This window comes from Anser brachyrhynchus, assembly GCF_964034855.1.
Source record: "Anser brachyrhynchus genome assembly, chromosome: 1".
NCBI lineage: Eukaryota > Metazoa > Chordata > Aves > Anseriformes > Anatidae > Anser > Anser brachyrhynchus.
The window spans coordinates 139,898,296-139,922,836 of record NC_137694.1 but is presented as its reverse complement, the minus strand read 5'-3'; positions in this window follow the sequence as shown (position 1 = coordinate 139,922,836).

The following is a 24,541-nucleotide window of genomic DNA, read 5'->3' as shown; positions in this document are numbered from 1 at the left end:
TCTGATTCATGGAAGTTTGGCCTTCCAAAATCATGTCACTTTTGAAAGCCTTTCATTCAAAAAACACAAATCTATATTGGTTTTACATCTGTTGTAATTTGTTATGTAATTTAAAATCCCCGGAAGAGGCATTCCATAACAGGCTCAAGGGATGAGGAAACAAGCATATAGGTGGAACTCAGGCAAAAGTAACTGGAACCAGCAGAGATTTGCCAGAGTCGGTGTGCCCAGTGTATGTATGGAGGGGCAACCCACTTGCAAACCATTCTGCCAGCTTTAGTGATGGGGTGGGTGCAGCTCAGCCAGGGCCTTCCCTAGCTATGGCACTGCATGGGGCAGTCAGGACATGGGGCCTTGGGGTGAAACCAGCACCTTTGAGAGGGCTCTCAGGTACGGCCGGTGCTGCATGTGCGGTGCCTCCCTGCCAGTGGCAACCTTTGGCACCCTGATGCAGCACAAAGCTTCTGTGGAAAAACTGTTTTGTCTTCCTCACATTAAAATGAATATCTCTTTCTGCACACTTGGTTTTGCATGCATGTGTTTCTTCTTGTTTATCCTGATATATTTTAATTCTTTCCTTTTACTCCATTTTAATTTTCTATGTATCTCTGTGTAAATGAGATACACACGCACATATATATATTAAAAACGCTATACTTTCAGTCAAAAGGTTTTATACCTGGCAAATGTACTAGATAACCTGGAAGCCAGAGGAAATATTTAGGACAACTATTGTGCAGAAGCATGGCAGCAAACAGTTTCTGTGCCCATCCTGTGCTGTTTCAGTGAGACGGGAGCAGGACCCTAAGTTCCCCTCCAGAAGTCCCCGCCTCCTACAGTCCTGGCCCTATGAACTTTCAGAACAACTGAAAGGCTGTTTTCATTGCACTGGATAGCATTCACTTTTATTTTAATTGCGCTCTAAATAATATTTTGAAATTATATTTAGGGATATTTTCCCAGTGTGTGAATTTTCCTCACTGCCAGCCATTAGTTTAGCTCAGTTGAATAAAAAAATGTCTTTCAGCCAGAAAATGCCATACAGTAGTGCAAGGAAGTAAAAGACAAATTACAATTTGTATTTAATTTTATAATGTTAATTCTGAAATCTTTAGGGATAACCCATCTTTTACAAAGTGTCTGCTTGTTCATAAAGCTTTATTCTTTTTAAATGAAAATATGAAAGCATTCACATATATCGTTTTGTTTCATTTGTAAAACGAATGATGACACAGAAATCCCAACTTCTCCCAGTTAGAGGAGTGCAAATCCAATGAAAAAATTCTGGGAATTCAGTAATGTTTTTTTTTTGCATTAATACTATTGCAGTGTTCAGTTTGGGTAGAACTTGGACTGGCAACTGTGCTTTATTTTCCTGCGAGTTTTAACTTAACCCTCAATTACTTATTGGCTGAATTAAATGTCTTTGGCCAGTGCACAGTGAGTGGTGTCAGGAGAAAATAAGACTATTCACCTATTTGCTATAACATTTTCCCCCCTTGCTGATGTGTAGAGGAAATGGAGTCCCACTGCTAGCACTTTGGAGATGGAAGATGGCTGAGACAAAGCAAGTAGTGGTTTCCTTGCGGGGGGGGGGGGGGGCGGTTGTCTGTAATTTCTATCTTCTTGACTGTGTGGAAAGGAAAGCACTGCCTGCTGATTTCTCCATGGGACAATGGCACAGATGCAGGAAGAAGTAAGAACCACGTGGAACAAAGGGCTCCATGCAGGACTATTTCAGGTTAGAAAGAAAATGAGCTTTTCTGGAACTTTTCAGTTTCTTTATTGCCATGTTGTCTCAGTGCAAACTGAGGCAGGTGAAATTCTCAGGGCCTTACATCCTGGTCTGTTTCTCTAGCATTTATCAGGGTGGTGAAGCCTGGATGCAATACTACATCAAGATAGAAAGATAGAATTAACTTCATCAAGCACACTCTCCAAGTCTAACAGAGAGCAGTCACAGACACATGGAAAGATACTCCGCTCGCTAATGATGCTGAGACAAAATGTCTCCTATTGAACTATTTTGTGCCATTTTCCTCACTAGCTGGGTTTTCTTTATAGATCTCCAGCCCACCTACAGCCAATGGATGAGGCTGCCAGAGCCCCACATGGCATAGGTAGAGGCTTCAGATGATGCTTCTGTCCAATAATAAACAAAATTAAGGGATGTCTTCCAGAGGGCCTCTATTTCCCTGGCCAAATTTCAGAGAACACTACAGTTTCAAATCTTCTTACTATACATCTACTGACTGGATATTTTCCCTCATGGATTCTCTTCTTCACAATGTCATAATCTCTGCTTGACTTTTGCTTACCTTAACCCATCTTACTTCCCAATGCTCTCACATTCCTCTCTTCCATGGCTTTTCACCTTTTACTTTCCTCCTCTTTATCTCCTCCATGTTACACTGCCCTTTCATGAAGAATAGCTGAAGAATTAACAGAACATTTGCTGACTTAATGCTAGACTTTTCCTTTGTTTGTCAGGCTTGAAATGTGGATTCTTGGGTGTAGTGGCTACGTGTCATTCCCTGTGTATGTAATATTGAGGAGACTGGTACGATGATCTTGTTGGGTCATTAGAAGGCAGAATTGACTAATCTGGTATTACACAGTCCAACATGAACTAGTTAACCTCTGTTCGCATTTTATTCACTGGGTAGAAGGTGGCACTTAAGAATGATTTTGTTTTAGAATAGAACCTTTTAGTGTAGAGAGAGAATCCTTGTTGTAAGAAATCATATCTGTTCTTCTCCCAGAACACGTAGAGTTGAAGGCCAGAATGTAGTAACTTGTGCTTCAGTGAAATAATATCTCCAGAAAGGTGACTAGTCTTACATGGAAAAGACCACAAAATTAAAAAAAAAAAGAAAAAGCTGCAGAGTTTTCAAGCTTAATTGCTGTCCCCCAGTGCTAAAAACATATACATTTCTTCTGATCTGAATTTTCTGGCTTCAGCTCCTCAGCCTCTGGGTTCTCATTATTCTTCTCTCTTCTAGAATTTTGCACTGGATTTGCTACCTGAGAAGGTGTTTATGTACTGAAATCATGTAGCCTCTCAGTCTTGCTTCAATAAAATAAATACATTGAGCTCCCTGAGAGTCTAACTGTAAAGTATTTTCTCCAGGATTTATATAGCTCTTGTAGTGCTTTCTTCACATTTTCAATTTTTTCCATTTCCCTCTTAAAGTATGGACAACACATCTGCTCACCACTGTCATAAACTATCTCTCTCTATTGTTCCTGCCTCCCCTATTTAAACATTCAAAGGCTGTGCTTTTTTTGTCACTCTAAGACACTTTGAGTTTTGCTGAGCTGTAGTTACACTGGAGTTTGTTTATTTTAATTTATCTGCAGATATTTTTTGTGTAATATTCCATAATTGCATGGTAAGTTATTACCATAAACCTTCAGGGTAATTGCCTGCTAGAGTGTTCCATGTAATGTTAAAAGTCCAGTAGTTCTCACTATGCTCCCAGCAGAAAGAGCTTGAACACTGGGTATACAATGACATTTTTCCAAAATCTATCAAATCTGGGTATTAACACAGTGACAGACTTCTGCAGAGTGACACTAGCCAAATAATTTGACTCACCATGTTGCATTAGATTTTTGTGCATGTCAACAGTCTGTGTTGTGATGAGCCAAAACACTAAGGGAAACAGTGCTTTTCCAAAAATGACAATTTAAGCCCATTTTAATTTTGTTACTTCACTAAGCTTACGGGTTGGCAGCTGAGAATCCAGCTCACCCCCCCCAATAAGGCTGTTGCTTTCAGCCAAGGAATTTGCAGTATGTTTTAATGGAGAAAATTAATTGCATAGCAAAGAGCCTGGTGACTGTGGAAGCCAAACTATGGACTCAGAAGAGAGCACACTTTCTAAAAGAGGATACTACAAAGCTATTCTTGAGTGCAAAAAAATACCAGGTTGGATTCAGCATTACGGGCTGGTAATCTGCATTTTTCTACTCATCTTCCAGCCTAAGTAAGGATTTCCTACTGTCATTTTCAGATTTCTCCCTGGCTTTTTTATTTTTATTTTTATTTTAAACTGGTGCAGTTTGGAAGGGAGAAACCCCATGCCTGCTGACTGTCTCATAACATCTGTGTTACTAGAACTGGATTAGGAGATACAGGAAAGCCTTGATCCAACAGAACGCTTGAGTGTACACTAAACCTGAAGAAAGCTTAGACTGTAAGGTGCTAGGAACAGAGTTGTTTTGTTGCTGTTCACACAGTGCCTTTCACAACGGAATTCTTGCCCATGACAAAAAGCTTCCAGGTGCTCAAGTAATAAAACTGAATAATATGCAAATAGTCTCATTGAAGATCCAGTGCTTTGACGGATCAGGGCCACAACTCAGGAGATGAATGATGTTGGCTCACAGCAGCTGAACAAGCCCTATTGTTTTAGGAAGCTGTCATCTTGTGCTCCAAATTCTAATCCTTCATTAAAAATAGCCTCTAGCATATAATTGCAAAAATAGCCTTCCCCACTTGGACTGACAGCAAATTGATGCCGTGTTGCCTCTAGCTTCTGTAATAACTGGAGACAGCAGCTCAGAATGGCCTATATTCACTCCTTTCACTTCTATATCTTGTTGACTCTGAAGCCTAATGATGGCTCTCTCAGAGTCCATGCTATTATTTAACTTAGGAGCAAGAAACACAAGAAACATGAAGAAAATGATCGACAGGAGTTTATGTCTTTAGAGCATTCAAAACTTAAAATGTGTGATAATTGTTTTCCATGTGATCGTTTTCCTCAGATATGATCCTCTATTTCATGACAGGGAAAGGCCACCATCTGCCTTTCCATGGTGAGTTCTGTATTTTGTAAAAAACATATTTGTTACTATGGAGGGAATTGGAACTTGTTCTTAAAAAGTCACACTTTTAAGGTTCTTCTGTTTTGCTTTACACACATAAGAATGTAATTTTAGGTAATTTCCAGATTATCATGTTTACAATAAAGAGTTACATGTTTATTCACAATGGCTTACATTTAAGTTCTCTAGCTCTCCTTCTGACTGTAAATGTGCAGAACGTGTTCATGTGAACTATTCATTTTTTCCCCCATCCAGTTTGCAGATGAAAGAAACATGGAATGAACTGAGTAATATAGCTAACTAAATAAATAAATATCCAAGACAAGGCCAACTGTACTGCAGCCAGTCAAGAACATTTTTTTTTCAACATCTGGTGAAAAGCATCTGTGGCATTGGACTAAGAGCAGGTGCAGGATTCAGAAACAAGGATATTTGAGATGCAGATGGACAATGTGTATAAAAAAATTTTTGAGAATCTGGCAGTTAAAATAACATATTCCAAGGTAGCCCTGGGAATTAAAGGATGATCTTTTCCTGAGGTTCAGACTTAAATGTTTGGTGTTGAGTATGTGTGAGTGGAAGAGAAGTTTTGAAATCTGGATAAATCCTAGCATGGTCTAAGGAAAGTATTTTGATCTGGAACACTGCAACTAAAGCCAGTCATAGTTCCAATACAAACCTTTTTATCTATTTAAAATCTTTTAGAGATGGCATTAGTCCTTGTGAAAATGTGCTTTTATAAACAAAGAATATATATAAGACTGAAAAAAATGTCATACAGTTTGACAGCCCTTTGTTTTTTCTCTGTAATAGTTTGAAAATAGTGTGCTAACGAAAATTGAAATAATGTTAGACTTTTGTGAGAATGTCTTTATGACCCACCTTAAGGAATATACAAGAAAAAATATTTTAGTAAGAAATGCTTACTTTTTTTCCTCTTTCCCATTAAATCCTCTTGGTGTTTGTTAATTTGCTAAAGACATTTCAGAATGAAGTCTTTTGTGACACAGCTGGTATCAGGGGCTGCATAAAACCTGCAATGTCACAGAATGACACAGTGTATGATATCTTCTGTAAATCAAAAAATGTCATTTAATTTCAAAGGTAAGATACGGAAAAATTTTGTTTTCTAGATAAATGTTTTTTGCTGAGGACTTCTTGCCACTGAAGAAAGATTAGTTACTTGAAGCAACCAGAACACATCTGGGTATTAAGTTGTTTTTTCTACCATCTCTGCAGGCCTCTGTAATTACAGAATTTTTCCCTGCTGTGATAAAGACTGTTAAATTGAAGTATTTCAGAATATTCAAAATACTTCCCATTTACTGTAGTGGAAATACAAAGAAAAATACCAAAGCATGCAAAGGAGATGAAAATAACCCATTACCAAAGAATTTGTTTTCATGTGGTTTGCAGTTTATTTTGCCAAAGTATTTTTGTAAGATACTGATATTCTTCTTTGCAGGTGGGTTATGACTTGCCCTATTTATAACAATGTATGATTATTTTACTTGTGAATTTCTGTTCACCAGGGTGATAATAAACATACGCTCTGCTTTCCTGCCTCTACAGAGCTGGAGGCGGGTTTTCACCTTGTCCTAGTTAGACCAGTCATTGATACAATGTAGAGCCAATCATTAAATACAGCTGTATAGTTTGCCTTTCTCCTTCAAAATCTATCTGAGACACCTTATAGTTTTAGCTATATCAGGCTCTTCCTTAGTAAGTAAAGAAGTGCTAGAGGAGATTGTCTACAGACATAATTGCACTTTCACTTATGTCTGACAAACTAATTGTTAATTACTAATTTAATGCAGCTTTGTTGGTCTGTTTATCAGACAAAAAAAAAAAGTATATTATGCTTGTCTTTTATTATTGTTGCATGTCAAATGGAGGTGGGATTTGCCTCAATTTTTGAAGACTTGTTTCAACAGAGCATAGCTAAAGTTTGCAAGAATTATTTTTGTAATATTTCCCCACAAGGCTGGCTTGTCAGCCTTATCAAGGCGCTTTATGCTCTCCTTATAATATAATATTTAACAACTTTGTTTTCTGCATTTGGTTTCCTTGGTACCATTAGAGTAGGACAGGACAAAAGGCAGATACAAAAGCATAAATGTTGCTTTAGCAATTAATCTGCTAAACTATACACAACCATTTGCATCACTAGAGAGCAGCGCCCCGATTCTACAAGCACCCACCAGAACACTTTGCTTTCTTTGTGTGTAATTCCACTGTTTCCTTCCTGCTTTGTTGTGTGGGGAAATACTACTTAGCACAGCTGAGATGTACTGCGGCAATTTGCCCCCTTGTTTAAACTCTCCACTGAATTTGAAGGGGTGGGGCTCAAACATGAGTGAAGTATGTACGTTTAGAAGAGCCAACCATACAATTCTAAATGAATAGGGTCCTTGGTTTGGGCTTTTGTAACATTTAGCAGCCTGCTCAAGTAACTTCAGAAATACCACTCAATTTCTGTGTCTGCTTGGAGGTGTTGAATTCTTCCCCTAATCTGAGTTTTTGGATTGATAGATGTATTGCAGATTGCAGGATGGCTTATTGGAACCAGTGTTGCTAGAAGCTAGGAGAACATAATTCACACTCCCCAAATACAAGGAATTAAAATACAGTGTTGTCAAATTTGGGGTGTTATGTCCTGATTATTTTCAGTTTTAGGGAGAGGTTCTCATCCTGAATTTCAGGACGAGATGACAAATTCAGATTTCCACCTCTGTTAACACTAAAATGCAGGCCTTTCCTCTTGATGCTCATTCCCATTGGCAGTCATTGGAACTGAGTCCCAGTTGCATCCTACATGAACTGGGGAATGTGCTTCCCTCAGTCCTTTACCAGCTTCTTCATTTATCCCTCTCCTGAATCTTCTGAATCTAGCCCCGTAATATTGCTCCAGAAAGGCATTCCAGTCCTATTTCTATTTCTATTTTCTATTTATTACAGTTCTTTTTCTTTATTTTCTCCTCAGTCTTCCTTGCCTTCTATTATTCACAATTTGCTCCCCATAGTGGAGCAAAGGGACTCATCATTCTTTTTTTTTTTAACCTCACTTTTACTCTTTGGTCACTTCTGACCACAATGGTCATGCCTACTAGAAGCAACAGCTTCTGTGAAGAAAAAAAGAGACAGGTCTCTTAAATAAGGGAGCTTTATAGAGTCAGTCCTTGTTAAGAAGAAGTGTGAGATGACAGCCACTTCCAGGCACAATCTTTGAAAGGAAGCCAGGCATTCTGTGTTGATTTCAAAGCCCTTTGTTACCAGAGAACATTTTTTACGTTCCCAAATGCCTGTTCTTTTAGTGGTATTCTGTATCATATCCAAACAGTATTTTGAAATGTCCTTCATTTTGGATAAATTAGCATAGACACACTAATATGACAGTAAATCATTGTACATTGCCCAAGTCTTCATTAGTTTAACTGATGCCATCTTTTCTGAGTCCAGTCAAACTCCTTGTCCTACAGAACTAATCTCATCCAGCCAAAGTTGGCACAAGCTGCAGCTGGATTTAGATTTACTTGCTATGTCTTTTCTTTCAAGGATGGGTGAATCATTTTCAACCCCAAGGAGCAGTTAAGCAACCTGTACTGCTACATGACTGAATTTGTCATGAATGTGATATGTGATACTTTAGCACATGTTGGGTACTACAGCAAACTCAAAAGGATGTAGATAGCCATTGACACTTTAGGGTAGAAAACATCTGGAAAACAAACATTTTATGTTCAACTCCTATTAAAGGGAATAGTGCTGAGCATCTGTCTGAAGTGCACAAGAACTGCTTGTGTTCTGCTCCTCTTACAGAAATATTTTTGGATTTTATTTTTTTTATTGTTTGAAACAGAGCTACTGAGGCTGTGTATTCTTGCCCTAGCAAGCTTTGGCATTTTTTATAAATTATATGCACTCATTAGCTACTTTCTCAGACATGCTAAGCACCAGAGGACTGCAGTGTTCATGGCGGAAGTTACTAATCAGCACTGAAAACTGAATTGCATGAGCGAGAATTTTCTTTCTTACCAGCTCTTGTTTCACTAAGCAGTGTTTCTGGCCATATGCACTCTGCACAGAGGAACTTTTGTAGTGTTTGCAATATTGTTTCAGAAATGGTTTTATGATTTGTGGCTTCCAGAAAAACATATTCCAATAAAACAGCTTTGACACTTGCTTCACCTGGTTACTCTAAATATTAACATCTCTGTTGAGTGAAGGTATGGCAAGTGCATCGAGGACATAGTAATCTTGGGCACTTCCTCTTTCATCACAGACAACTGACACAGAAATTGTTCCAGCTAATTTCTTTTTTCCCCCGGCAACATGGTAATCAAAGACTTTAGGGAGATACTCAGTACGCAACCATTGAGATGTTGGCATGACCCCAGGAGATTTTAGGTTTGCTTCAAGGTAGTAATACAGACTTGGGTTATCGAGATCACTGAGTGCCATATTAACACATGTAAATGCTCCCACCATACAGAAAAAAAAAAATCCACCCCCCAAGAAAACAACTAAAAAAACCACCCAAGTTGCTGAATTGTTTCAGTCCTAAACAGTTACCTGTTTTCCTGTGGGGCACATGGGAAAAATAACAGGCTTTCCCCTCGCAATGAGCCCAGCAGCTCTGGGATAGCCGATGGTGGGCAGTGTTTGTGGGCAAAACCAGAGATATTAAATGGCATTTCATGGTGTAAGGGCTGAAACCAGATGGAAATGTTTCTTAATACAGTGTGTGGATTTGTCTGCCTCAGCCTGGTTCTAGTGTTAAGGCCTGTCCTTTTCTTGGGCAAAGAGTGTGGCTGGCGTCTGCCTGCTCTGAGGGTGACCGATCCACTTGGAGGTGGGGAAATGAGGAAAACCCACAAAATTTCTGCCATTTCCCTTCTCTCTCCACCTGATAAAAGAGTACTTTAGGAGCCTTTAGTTGTGGTGGTGTTATATACTGCCTTTTTTACTGACATGGGGTGCCTTTCTGCCCCAAATTCTGTGGCTGTGTCATGTTCTCCCCACACCTGCCCTGTGTGAGGGTACTACCTCCGGCAGTGGCAACATGGAGGACCCTTCCCTGGCAGAGTGAGGAGCTTTGGTGAAAGACTGCTCTCTCTCACACCTGTTTCTTTTCAAAAGTTTCAGGCCTCCTCCTTCATTTGTACCCTGGGGATTTTCCTCTCTGCTCCCCAGGGCCAGGGAGGGGGGCCAACGTTAGGCTCGGTCCGGAGCTGCCCAGGGATGGCCAGTGGCTTCTGGAACCTCCCTGACAGTGTCACTCTTGGGGGTTGGTGAAAATACACAAAAAAAGGGGCTTGTAATGGAGAACACACCAGGTGTGGCGTCACTGTGGGGCAGCACTGGGAAACACATGTGGACTGGGGACCTCTGGCATGTTTTTGGGAAGTGTCACTACCTGGAGCGAGCAGTTCTGCTCATCTGAGGGGCTTGGCCCCATGAGCGTCCCGTCCCGGTATCATGAGTGCAGGGTGAGCCAACATTTATAGATTTCCTTAGGATTTAAAGGTTAGTTAAATATGCCCCTCCAAAAAAAAAAAAAAAAAAAAGTTTTCTCACTTTTTTGATACAGTACTTCTGTTATCATGATATTAATAATTTCGAGGACACTGTGGAAGACTGTACTAAGCTGTTGCCGTGTCAATTACACAGAGCTATATTTTTGTGCTCATTATTATTCTTGGATGTCTCTAATTTACATCTAAATGTACTGACTAATTTTGATTCAATCATGTCAAAAATGATAGGTCATGTGTGGGAGGAGATGACAGTCCTACCATCAGGAATTGCCAGAATGTGAATTCCTCGGGGCAATGATTTAATGCCCAAGTCAAGCAGTGCTGTCAGAATTGGAGGCCAAATTATGACACATTATGCTGTACTATGGACTTGCACATACAATACATATGAAAAAAGTGACTGAGATTGGAGTTATTAAACTATGCTTTAACCGCTGCTACATTTCCTTCTCTCTCTTACTCTCCCCCCTGCTGCCCTTTTTTTCCCCGCTCACCGCATTTGTTCAGAGGTACTAATAATGGTACAGAAACCTCTTCTGTAACAACCAACATCCCAAGCCATTCTGAATAGCAGTGTGTGATTAAAGTGGGTGATGAAATAATGGCACTTGATGTACATTTCTGCTTAGCCTTTCTTTAAATCATTTACATTTTTTTAGCAAGCGACATGTCAGCTAGATGTTCTGTGAAAGGGCAGGTTCTCTTCATTCCTTCATTGTGTTTTTTTTTCCCTGGATTTTTTTTTTTTTTTTTAAGGAATCCACCGTCTCTTGATAAACCTGCTGAATAATCTTCAGCATCTCCAGAGCAATCTGCAGGAACTGATTTGCATATTGGATAACACATCCTAATTATTGCACCTTACTTGCCCTTTTTTAGCTTAAGGGGATTTATCTGTCTGAAGTGAGATTTTTTTAAAGAGATGTTTATTTTTCTACCTGGCCTTTCAATACGAGGGGAGAAGCTTCAGAGCTGTTTACCATGAATGCTGTATAGGCATTTCATTGAATAGTCTTGTTCTATCAGGGCTGCAATTAGTGTCTTAACATTCTTGGTTAGAGTGTCTGAGTAGCTGTTGAATTTGATGATCTTTAATTTTCCTATCTCCATTATATGTTCATCTTTTGTAGTCCCAGAATAACGCAGTAAGGTACTTACTATGCTATATAATTGATAGCTGAGTCAGAATAATTGTTTTTTTCAGCTATATAAAATGACTCCTAAAAAAGTCTTAATAAGTTGAGGTTGCAAATCATTCGTTTGAGAGACATCGTGCTAATTGATTTTATTGGCACAGGAATGAATGATTTTTACAGTGCCCAGCTTAGTTCTGGAATGTTTAAATGAAATCCTTAGTCTTTTTTGAGGTATTGGAGATAAGCAAAAGGGGAGTTTTTGTGTACTGTGACAAGTATAATATTTTAGACATTGAGAACCTGGCTCTAGCAAAAAAGTCTGACATTTAAGCCTATAAACTGAGAACGGGTACTGAGATGAAGCGCCATTGCTGAATTTGGAAAAGAATAGTTTGATTGCCACCAAATTTGGGTAATTGAATCAATGATCTGGATGAAGTGTAGTGACATTGTCAGAGAGTGTTCAGAATATTGTTTAAGAACCTTGAGGCTTAATGTTCATGAAGTCCCAAATCCTCAGAAGTAAGTCTCATCCCAAGCAGACCTGCCTTGTTGCAGACACGTGGCTTGTGCTGTTCTTACCTTACTCCCCTGAGATCATTAAAATTCAGTGTCTCAACTTTCTCAGTTGGACTGGGGCTAAATGCCAGGACGGGGACTGCCTCCATGTTCCATGTGGCTGTGGCTCCTCATCACTCCAAATACCCAAACATGTGCTGGAAGTGTAAGAGGCTTCCAAATGGTTTTTGTTCTCTGTGTGTTGATCTAACAACTGTTCCTGATTTCCTCTGAGGCCAAAGGAAAAAAAGGCAGCAGGATGGATGGACTGCGTGGGCCAGATCTGCCAGTTGGATCGATCAGCCCCATTTACATCATTGCAATACAAATGACAAGTGTTGCACTAGGTGAAGAGTGTTTCACACCCACTCACACAGAGGTGAGATGACTGCCCAATGTGCAAAACATCGTATAAAGGTCCGTCTGACTTGAGGGAGGTTTCTCAGGCAGTTGGGATGGCTCCCAAACTCTCTGGATTTTTGATGTGGTTGTTGATGTCTGTGCCAAAGCTGCAATGCTGAATGCTCCAAAGGGTAGTACAGACAGCAGTAGAAATGAAAAATTCAATCCAATCAAGTTCATCTTTCCCAGGGGCCACTTTGGGGAAAGAGGAGGAGAATTTGTCAGGACTTGGAAGGAAATGAGCAGGAGGTTGTAGGGATTGGATCGGATGTTGGGATTGTAAGAGGCAACAAGAATCTACAGATCTGAATTCACTTCTCCAGGCACGCAACCGAAATTCCTCCTTGCACTGAAATGGAGTAGAAATGATCTGCAGCCAAGTGGATTTCATACTTCAGTCTGCATTTCCCTGAATGTGGAGAGTTCTTATCCTTGATAATTAAACTTCAAAAGCTAACACTCTATTAAATGAATAAAGCTATTATTTCAGTCTGTTTGGCCACAGAGTCTGTTGGTTGACATAGTGAAGGCATTAAAGAGGGCTATAAACTTCATTGTTTTTCAAACAAAAGTGGTGTTTTAGAAAATGCAGCAAAATCATCAGGAATCCCTTAATCTCATCATGTCTGCAGAATTTTCTGTGTGCTTGAATGTCTATTTCCAGTGTTTAGGAAAAATATGAACTAAGCCATTTTTCCTGACTTCTGCTGGTCATGGGCTTGCTGAAAAGCAAGCACTTTCAATTGGCAGAGAGAAAGAAAACAGCTGACAGGGTCCATACCTGGAAAGACATTTTTTCCTTGTAGCTCAGTCACAGACTCTCAAAAATGTGAAGGAAGCTCGCTGGGTAAAACAGAAAGCCGTAGCTCAGTAAGTCACCATGCCTTTTTGCTGGTACTTGAAAGAAATGTGTTTTTATATCAGACCCATGTAAGCTTGCACAGTTTCGTGCAAAATTATTTTTGGACTTCTGTCTGTGGTCCTACATGTAAAGCCAATTCCTTCTTCTGGATTTCTGATCTCTGGAAACAACTGATACTTTGCAGATAGACCTGTGTCAAGTCTCCATCATTCCATTTTTGCCAATCAGCTTAATCCCATTTGTTCCTGATTTTCCTGGAAATTTTGCATCTTTTTTTCCCCAAAAAAAAAATGCTCTATTCCACAGCACAAAGTGCAACTTCTTAAGTAAGCCAGTCACTGGCTTATGTAACAGTCTTTTTTTTTTTTCTTTTTTTTTTTTTTTCTCTCAAGATAAGGGTAGAGGACGAACCAGGATAGACCCAGAGATGTTGTTTGAATAGACTGCAGCTTTATTAACACATCTGGGAACTATCCAGCAATAACTTGTACAGAACAGATCATTCTTCTTTCCATAATCCACTCCACCTGTTGGAGGGCTGCCATCAGGACGGCTGGCCAGTGTGACCATTCTGGCTTGTTTTCTGGCCTTACTTTCTATGTGGCCAACAGTGCAGCGAAGAAATGAGCAGAATCTCCTCCTTTGCTGGTTTCTGTTTGCCAGCCTGCTGGATTTGTGGTTTGACTGCCCCATGCTGGACTCCTTGCAGGTTCTAAAATATTGAAAGTGATTCTCCAACTCCTTTCTGGGTTCCTGGACAGCTGAAGTGACTTTTCTTGACCTGTCCCATCTGTAATCCCAGTCCAGTGACTCTCTGGCCAAATGGAGAGGAGGGGAAGAAATTTTCCCTGGTGTGGAGGAATTTGGCTTTTATTCAATATATTCAATATATTCCTAAACTTTGTCTTTTCAAATGCACTGTAAGCTAATACCAACACATACATGTTTTCTTTCCCTGTTTACACATCTGTAATTTTTTTTTTTTTTTTTTTTTAAGACCAGAAAACTGGATTATCTGCTTCAACTACAGCTACTAGTATCTCATTGTTTTCTCTTTTCTGTCTTTCTGAGTTGAACTGGCTGAGCTGGCATGAAATTGTATGTCTGTTGCAGGTCAACCAAAAGTGGTATTTGATTTATTCATGGTCTCTGTCATGAACATGGTTGATTTCATGCACTTCAGCCATTTAAAAGTCCAGGTGGTGTGTACTAGCCATTGAGCTTCTTTCCATAGCCAGCTGAGAGAAAAACCTTCAGAGAGCAAATCACACAGTCTTAGTGACTTATTTTGCCTGGCATGAATTGCTTTTTGTCACTCATGCACAGAGGGCCAAAATGGCTAGATAAAAGTAGGATAATATGAAATCACTCTCAAGAGACTTGTGACAGAACTATAAAAACTTTCTGTCTTACTGAATTATTTCTTAGAGGATTTTTCCATTATGCCAGCTGGACCAGCCTAGTACTTCTTACCTAAGCATTTCCACAGGGGCACATATATTAAAAAATAGCTGTGAAAAAACACAGATAGGTGCTGAGGTAGCCATCCCATGCAGAATAATTAGAGAAGGGCATTTCAGACATACTTGGCATTTCTGTTCCTGGAATCCTTGTGCAGTACAATAGCAATAATTCTTGGTGGTGGAATGATTTTCAACTGTGGAGTTATAAGACAGGATCCAAACTTTTGTGACCTGGCAAGCTATTTTTTGGTATCCTCCAGGTAAGCTAGAAGTAGCCTGAACATGTTGAACTTCTGTAACCTGTACAATAGGTGTATTTTGCCACCTTATCCATGGGATGGATCCTGGCTGGCCAGCAAAGACTTTCTCTTAGTGTCCCCAGTCATGTTTTCCTCTCTCCTCCCAGTACTATAGCTATCAGCCACTGCTATCAGCCATTTTTTTACTGTGTTAGCAACTGACCCAGAATGCCCTTTGCTGATAGCTGGAAGAAGAGGAAGAGTGAGAGTTTGTCAGAGACATGTCAAGCTCCTTTCTGAGTTCTCTTCATAGCATGGAAAGTCTCTAAGGAGGTAGGTGGATCTTTTCCTGTTCATGAAAAGGATGTCTGACCCTCAAAAAATGAGGCATATGAAGAAGGAAGAATACCAGCCAACAGAAAACTCGCGCTTGGATGTGTGTGTGTGGGAGGACAGTTTAGAAGCCAGCCACTGCTGGAAAAGGATGTTTGTAAAATGGCTTACACTGAAAGAGCGGCTGTTAGCAAAAGACATGGAGGATGTGGGTTGCTTGCCGATGGGAAAAGGAGGTAGGAAGGATGGCATGTCTAAGTCCTTGGCAGAGGACAGGTTCAATTTGCACTTGGTACTTTTCCTCTTTTTTCTTTCCCTGCCCATGTGGTATGGAAAATCTATTTTAACTGGTGTACAAAAGCATTCAAAATTAAACCTTGTTGTGAGTAAAGGAGGTAAAAAGCAGATGTGAGTACATGCTCTAATTAAATGGAATGGTCCAGCTACATCCTGGCACTGTTTTTGCCAAAGATTGGCATACAAAAAATATTTTTTTTAAAGTAATATATTTCTATACAGAAATCTTTCCTGTTTGGCATAATGGTAAGATGAGTTTATTATTCAGATTCCAACAAATGCTGTTTTCCAGATGTGACTTCACTAGTTACTCCAAGCTATTAAACTCTCAGTGCCCTCGGACTTGACACATATTTGACATATAAACACCATTACACAAATAAAATATAAATTCCTCAGAAAGCTGAGCTAATAACATTGGAGGGATAAACCTTTAATGTTAGTTGAGGATAATATGAATTACCAATAGCAAATAACAGACTTGGAAATTGTGTTAGCAGGACAATGCCTGTGGTGTAAAGAAACACAAACAGGCAGAGCAAACAAATTATGCCTGGAATTTGATTTGGAGAACTGCTCCGGTGCGGAGCTGTGTATAAGACGAACAAGACTGCGTGTGCATGTTTTTACGTGGGTGGTGGTCACGTCATTTTTTTTTTTTTTGAATAATCAGTAATTAAAGAAAAGCCTTCAAAATAACTGTTATGATTTATTGGCTTAGAGTAGACTGTTGGTTTCTGTCATAAACACAAGCTGAGATTTGTGAGGGCTTCCTTCGTATGGCTCACTCAGGGAGAAAGTGGAACTGATTTAGCACTTTCTGCTTACACCTTTGTATGAAATGAGTAATGCTTTTGTTTCTTCTGCCTGACTTTGTGGAATGATTTACATTCAGGAAAAATGGGTCCCTGTGGAAATAACAGTTATTAATTTCTAGTATCAAGGCTATTTTAGCCTTGGTACCTTCATGATAAAGAATAGTGTGGTTAGAATCACTGTGGTATAGCATTCACTATGACTTTTTTAAATGTTAATTTGGTCTCTTAATTTGACCTCCTGTTAGGCACTTTATGAAATGAAGATAAAAATGGAAAGGGTAATACATTAATGCTTCATCCACTTAATCAAATAGGATTTCCTTTGTGATTCCATATAAATTAGTGTACAACTGCTACTATTTTACTTGACACAATAATAGAGATGAAATTAATTCTCAGCTGTAAATCCTTGCAGTTAAATTTGAAATGGTCACTTTACCCTTGTGGATTACTGTATTTTACTATTGTCCAGGAAACTCAGGTTATTTTTTTTACTTTGTGCTGTTTTCAACTTACTGCAGTTGTTTTCCTCCTGTGTCTGATACCCTGCAGATGTGAAGAATGTTGTGGATTAATATACACCAAGGGGAAGATTAATAATGGTACGTTCCTCATACAGGACTGTTTTAAGGTGGGTTGCACAGGTCACTATATTGTTTCACTTTCTTTTCCGAACTCATGGCAAGTGATTAAGAGGTGGAGGGACAAGAGAGGTTTTGGAAGAAATAATTTGAATACCTTTTTGTCTTCATGACTTTTACTGTAAGACATCCAGGTTTGAGGGCTGTGCCTTGTGGATATTAGACATTACTCCCTGAGGTGAGTCTTTCCATGGTGCGTATATGATTACTGGCATCTCAACAGACACACTGGGTATTGAATCAATGATGTCAAAATGTGAACAGCAACAGCTTGAGCTAAACCTCTCTCACACTGGGTGGTCATTGATTCTATGGAGTTTGCAAAGGGGGAAGACCAGCAGTATGCACTATTGTGCCTTCATGTTCAAGGACCTTTAGAGCATTAACCAGTGGTTAATCTTCCCTCATCAAACCCATGCATTTTGGAGAAAAACAAGCAGGTAACAAACGGATATTGGAGTAGATGAACTCTTTACAGGACCAGGATGCTATTTAAAAATGAACCTTTCTATTCAGATGCAGCATTATTTATGTTTTGCTGATGAGTTCATGAAGCTTGTGGAGCCAATTACACTGTGGGCCGATAAAGATTTCTTCATATCTATTTTGCACTCTTGCAACCCCTGTGGAAACACTGGAATTACTCCTCATTTATAGGCATGTGATATCAGAATCAGCTCACTCTACCACCACTAGCTACAGGCAGCTGCTTTTAACATGAACATGTTTTCCCCTTCCGCCGGTGGGTTTGACTTGTACCAACTCTGTACATGATTTTGGTTGAGTAATAAATTCCCAGCTATTCAGTGCAGTGTTCTGCCTCTTAGTTTACATCAGCAGGACTTTTCCATTAATGTACGACCTTGTATTCAGTTGGGACCAAGTAATATTCCATGTGTACTGATTTTAGTCCATTAAAATATTACACATTTTATACTTTTAAAAGGAACCACAGGAAATTCAATTCTTTCTTTCTTTGAGTTTCATTATTCCTATATCAAAAACCATATGTGGGTTTCTACTCTGTTGTTTGTTGTAACATGTGGCTGAAAAATAATATAAAATTGGGACTTAATTGGACTATGCTTGGCAGAGTAGCTGCATCTGGTTTAAAGAAAACCTAAACATCTTCCTTTCTGAAGACTGTGGGGCCTTGAGAGTAGTAAAAAGAGAAGGCTTTAAAATAATTGTCTATCTGGTTAGGTAGGAGAGCCTGTGTTATGGGGCCTGATTCTGCTGCTTCTTGCCTTGGTAAAAAAAACAAAACAAAACAAAACAAAACAAGACATCAGTGGCTCCACTAGAGTCAGTGGAATTAAAGTAGTATAAAACCCATTAACGTGAGATCAGGTTAAGGTCAATTATTTGGAGTTCAGAGGACTGTAGTCCAAGATCTGCAGTCCCTGCCTTTTGAAGTGTAATAGCTCAGAGCACTGGGCCCCAACAGCTTTATATGCTTTGCTGGGAAAATCTGCTTCTGGCCTTTTAATGATCAGAAGAAATTGGAAAGGAGTTAGTTTCACCTTGTGGGGTGGCTGAAAGATAGGAGAACTCACAGCAGGCAGACAGATTTTGCCACTTGTGACACCGTAGTGGACACCCAGGTGAGGCAAGGCTTGGCACATGCAGCTTGGCCCTACTTTATGTCGTCCCCTGCGGTGTCCTGGGCTCATGGAGGATTTATTTTGCTTTGGTGAAGGGTGGGCCAAATCTCTGCAAATGGCAGGCATCACCATCTGAGTGCAGAGGGTAGGCTTGGAGTGGAGGAAGGAGACAGTCAAGCTGGGACAGTCTCCTTATGTATTAATGTATCGGATTAAGGTAAACAGAGAAAAAAAGGAAATAAGTACTTGATAAAGTGTATTTTTCTGTTGGAAGTGTTGTTTAAATTAAATGTGAACTTCCATTACCTGGGAGCTCAGATAACATCATCAAGTATCAAATCAACTAGAATCATTAAGGAGAATGGCAAATTTAAGCGTATCCTGAACTTCCTTTTAATACTATGTATGCCATTTCAGTTGTGTGTGCGGCAAGCGTCAAGCCAGAAGTGTTTGAACCAGACTGGAGCAAAAGCTAGACAGGCTCTTTCACTTCAGGAGCATTTACTCCTTGCTTTAAGTGATAGCAGGGCATTCCCAGGCCTTTCACAATGTTTCTCTGTGCTCCTGCCATTCAGGAAAAATATCCTGAAGCTGCTTGGAATAAAATAAATAAAAGTACTTAGCACTTGTATGTGGTAATTCCCATCTGTGGGAATATAAACCATGTTTTTGTGACAGTGAAGATGAGGCATGGGGAAATGAAATGGTTTGCATATGGTGAAACAGTAAGTTGGTAGCAGCACTTGGAAAATGGAAATTGGATCTTCAGATTGCCCACCCATTTTCTCCACAGCATGGTCTCTCAGCATGGACATTAATACCAACATTTGTATTTCTGTGTCATTTTTTTTTCCCAATGAATATTTATCAGAATGTGGTTGGGGGAGGAGAATAAGTGTAAACCTCTTCTTCCCCAGGGTCCTGCCTTTAGCCATTCATAGGTACATTACAGATGAAGATGGAAGATTTGTGGGTCAGTAAGTTAATGGATTTCTTTATCACCCACTTGGGTTTCAACCTGTCCCACTCAAAACCTATCATTTGCAAAAAACATGCCAGCTCTGAAGGCTGTAAATTCTGAATGTTAATTCAGTGAGTGGTGATTCAAAAGGAAAACAAGGAATTAAAGGGTAAATGACCTAACAGAAGAGAAAACAAAAATACTGACTACAGCTGGGTTCAAGTCCAAATGAAATATAGATTGTTGCCTGTTTTGTGACACCAACGGTAGTGTTTCTAAATCCATTTTTCTTGATAGTCATGAGGTACTTAGATTGTGTCAATAGTACTTTTGGAAGCAAAACAAGCAAATGAAAAATTATTTCTTCAATGGGTAAGAGAAACCAAAAAATCTTGTCATATATAGAAAAAAAACCTTTCCTTGGAAGTAAGACCAAGGAAACCTAATTTTCTTGCCACTGAATATGAATGAGTCCCATTAACTTCAGTAGATTCAGGAAGTGGGAGATTTTTTTGTTCTTTTTGTTTTGTTTGGAACTCACGATAGCTAAGCAAATTTTGTTTATGCTCACAATGCTGCATATCAGCACTACATTCAAATGGAGCATAGATTTTTAATGTCAAAAGCTGCAGAAACTCTGGGTCACTGTGTTTTGCAAAGTGGCTGGCTGTATCGAACAATAAAATGCCATAAAATGAGACACAGGCTCCATCTCTAAAACACCTTACCAGAATGGTGAAAGGAAGAAATTCCCAGGCTAGTAAGTTTTTTTTTTTTTTTTTTTTCTTCTCTTCTGCAAAGCTGAACCCTTGGAATAGGAATATGCTGAAAGACTGTAGACCATCTAGTAAAGTTGCTGGTTGGGAAAGAGCAGTTTACTTTATTGATTTTTCAGCTAGAAGATTGTTACCTCCTCACACTACTTGGTGGAAATGAAGTTTATGTTGCTAGAGTCAGGCAGCTGAGATCAATAATGATATGGTGAAGGTAAGCAATTTCTGTGTAAGTTAGCCTTTATAGACAGATGAGTCATCTAATGAAAACAAAAGGCAGGGATTTTCTTGAAGTACAGGTGTTTAAAGGGTTGCTAGAACTCAGCCTAGATTCCTAGGGAGTTTTTAGGAAGGCCAGTTGCTTGCAAAGGCAAGTGATTTTTGTTGAGCATACAAAGGGTGGCCAAATCCTGAAATAGTGGCCTTGCTTGGGAATGGTGCATTAAAATGATCCTTCCCGGTTTTGAAGCTAAAAGTTGTAATGAACATTAATTGCAAGCACTCTTGCATGCTTTGGCTCCAATTTAGCCTCCATCTAAATTAGCTAAAAATCTATGGGCTTGATTTATTGCATTTGCAACAGTCGCACTAAAGGAAGGTAATTCCTTCTGAAAATGCCACATGCAGGCAGGAACAGGAAACCAATTAGGAATCAGTGGATGATAAATGGGCATTTTTACCAGCAGTTTACTTAATATCCCCATTAAATAAGCCTCTTTGCATTTATCATTTCATTCTCCCTCAGTCTATAAGGTCCTTTAATTGCTGCCTAAATGAGCCCTGTGTTTCAGTCCAAATTTAATCTTGGATTGCGAGAGAGATATCCTTTCCAATGCTTCCCTGCCCAGCTGCCAAGAACTGTCAGAAATGATCACATAGCTTTGCACATTTCTCACAGTCTCATTGGAGAAATATAAGATTGACAGAAAAAAAAAAAAAAAAGCACACACACAACCTCCAAGGCCATATTTTTGCTTTAAATTGTAAACTGTAGTGCGAGGAGCTCTTTTCCTCAATTCCATTTCCTATATTTGTTTAAAAGTTGCACTAAAAATAGATGGAAGTTGTAATGTTGCCTTGTGCTTTTTTCATTTGCGAAGTTACCTTCAGTGGAAGTAGATGTGTGGCAGAACTAATGAAGTGTTACAGAGTTTGTGCAGCAAACAATTACTGGCTAGCTGTGGCTGGGTGGATTGGTTGCTGAACATGTGATTTGTGGGTGCGACATGGCATCTCTGGCTAAAAAGCAGTCGAAAATGATAAAGAATTCCAGAGCAGTTGCCTTAACCTGACTTTTATTTTATTTTATTTTATTTTATTTTATTTTATTTTATTTTATTTTATTTTATTTTATTTTATTTTATTTTATTTTATTTTATTTTATTTTTATTTTATTTTATTTTATTTTAATTTTATTTATTTTTTGTGGTAAGGCTCAAATTTGGTTGTATAGGGCTTGGGCTCTTGGAAGCAACAAATCATTTGTGGTGTTTACTTGCTTCTGTTATTTCAAAGGTCTTCTTCTGAGCTTGGAGGATAAGCAGATGTTTGCAGCATATGTAGAATTCATGGATCAGCCCCTAAACACCATTTTGAAAGTGGACATTCCCAGGCATTTAGAAGGGACTGACTCCTGAACTGCAGTGGACTTTCACCTGGGTGGTCCAGATGTCAGACCTTGTGCCAAGAGAACAAAGCCTAATCACCAGTGCTCTGAACCTCACATATTCCTGAAATATTGGCAGCAAGAAACAGGGCCAGCGGAGGAATATCATGCAGATATTCACTGTTGCTTAATCTTCCTACTGTCAAAAGAATACATCTGCCTTGGTACAAAGAGTGAATCAACACAAATACTATTAACTTGTTTTTCATCCAGACTCTTCTGCTGCTAATTTAAAATATCAATCAAGGTAGAGCCAGGTGTTAATACTACAGAGACTTTTATCTAATGGCAGTGGGAAAATCTAGGACCCAGCTGCTCGAATCTAGTGTTAAATAATGGCAAGTGTTCTAATAATCTCCTCAAATAAAAGAACAACCGAATTTCTTGTATAACTTGTCTTTTGAACACTATAAAACAACAAATATGACAAGAAAGAAGAAAATACAGCTTCTGTGGAGTTTTGACCACAGACATGGGGTTATAAAGTGTTTGTTTTATATATCAGCTTGCTTGCTATTTTTCTTTCTTAAAAAAAAAATTCAGAACATATAGATAATAAGACCATGGGAAATATTAGATGGATCTCAAAAATATTTTTCTCTTAATTCATTGAAAGGTGCTTGGGCATGGACAATGTCATGTGGATTCAAAACTGTAGGAAAAAATCATAAACAAAGGTAATCATATTCTATTGAGAAGGGGAAATGATTGATGGGCTCCAGGGTGTACTAATATAAGATTTGTCTTATTTTACCATCTCCATTAAAGATTCGAAGGTGAAAGTAAGCAGGAAGTTATTTACATTCAGACATGATACAAAGCTGTCATCCTATGCCATCCAAAATCAGCCACTTTTGAGCATTTTTGTCTTAATGATTTCCTTATATCATTTGTCATCACAGTGAGTCTGGGGAAAACCCGACCTGAAACCTAATATTTCAGATAATGAAGATGAGATTACTGCATGAGAATGGCTGTACCTAGCTAGACCAAAGGCCCAAAGGCCCAGCTTCTGTCTCAGAAGTGGCCAATGGCAGATGCCTAGGGAAGACTATAAAAGCAGGGCAACCATTTAGGGAGATTTTCATTGAATAAGGAAGCTGAGGTGTGAAAAGATGGGACATCCATACAAATTAATACATTCAGCACCTGAGAGGCTAGTCAGGACTACTTGTTAGTTGTCCTCAGCTTCTGAGAACTAGCAGGTACAGTTTTTGTTTCTCAAAAAGCCACTGAGAAAATCAAGTCATCAAAATCCTGTCATTCCAGGGAAGGGGAGAGGGGTAGAATTCTGTCACTGACCTTGCCTGGCTTTGAGGCCCAAAAAGAGTTGGTATAAATGGTTGGTTTTCAGTACGATATGATGATGTTACTGTGCATGATCCCAAGACTTCAGCAGATCCATTTATAAACCGTAAGGAGCTGAGGATGGAACTGATGAGCTTGCACAATCTGCAGAGTTATTTAGCTTAGTCCAGATGAAATAAGAGTGTGAGGAACTCTGGTGGGACTTAACAAAGCTAAGCAACTGGGGACCATGATGTCAGATGAAATTCAGTGATAACAAATACATGGTAATACATATTGGTAGGAATAATTTGATCTGCTTTGTTCACATTGCTGGGTTCTAAACGAACAGCAGCAGCTGCAGAAAAAGGCTAGACTGTCACTGTGGACAATTCAGTATGCAACAGTGGCTAAAAACAAGAAAAATGTGAAAACCAGGGGATAAAAGAACACTGAAAATACTGGAATGTCATCATGTAATTATAACTGAAAATATATAGCATAAATAGGAGGGGCAAAGAATAGAAGTAATATTTATTAAAGACATTGCAAGGACTCTAGTGGGAAATGAAAAGATTACAGTGTGAGGACAGTTAGAAGGGAGCATGATAAAAGTATATAAAGTGATGAAGGATATATCATGGGTTCTTATTTATCCTTTTTTCTAACAACAACAACAAAGCTACAAAAGTTAAGCCCAGAATAGGGCTACAGGAGTTCAAATGTCTGTCAGTCCCTCTTTAAGCTAACAAAGAACTCGCCCAAAATGTGTATGCTAACAAGGTATGATTTCTGAGAGCCTTTATTGACCAATTTCTTTGCTCCTCTCCTCCCCTTTTACATCAAGGAAAAATGTATGAGGCAAAAAGAAAGCTAACCCTTAGCTTGGTAGATATAATATCTATCCATATAATTATATATCACTCCCCAGTGTTTGGTAATAATGCATTTACCAGGTTTCCTACTGGTCAGTTTTAACATCTGATACACACATCTCTCTCTGCCATGCTGTCTCCCTCTTCCACACCTCTTGATCTGCTCAAGGCTTGTGGCTGAGTGATGGTGTAGTGCCAGAGCTCTGGGCTCTGCCTGGGCCAGCCTGGACAGCAGACCCTGGGAGGGGTCATCTCA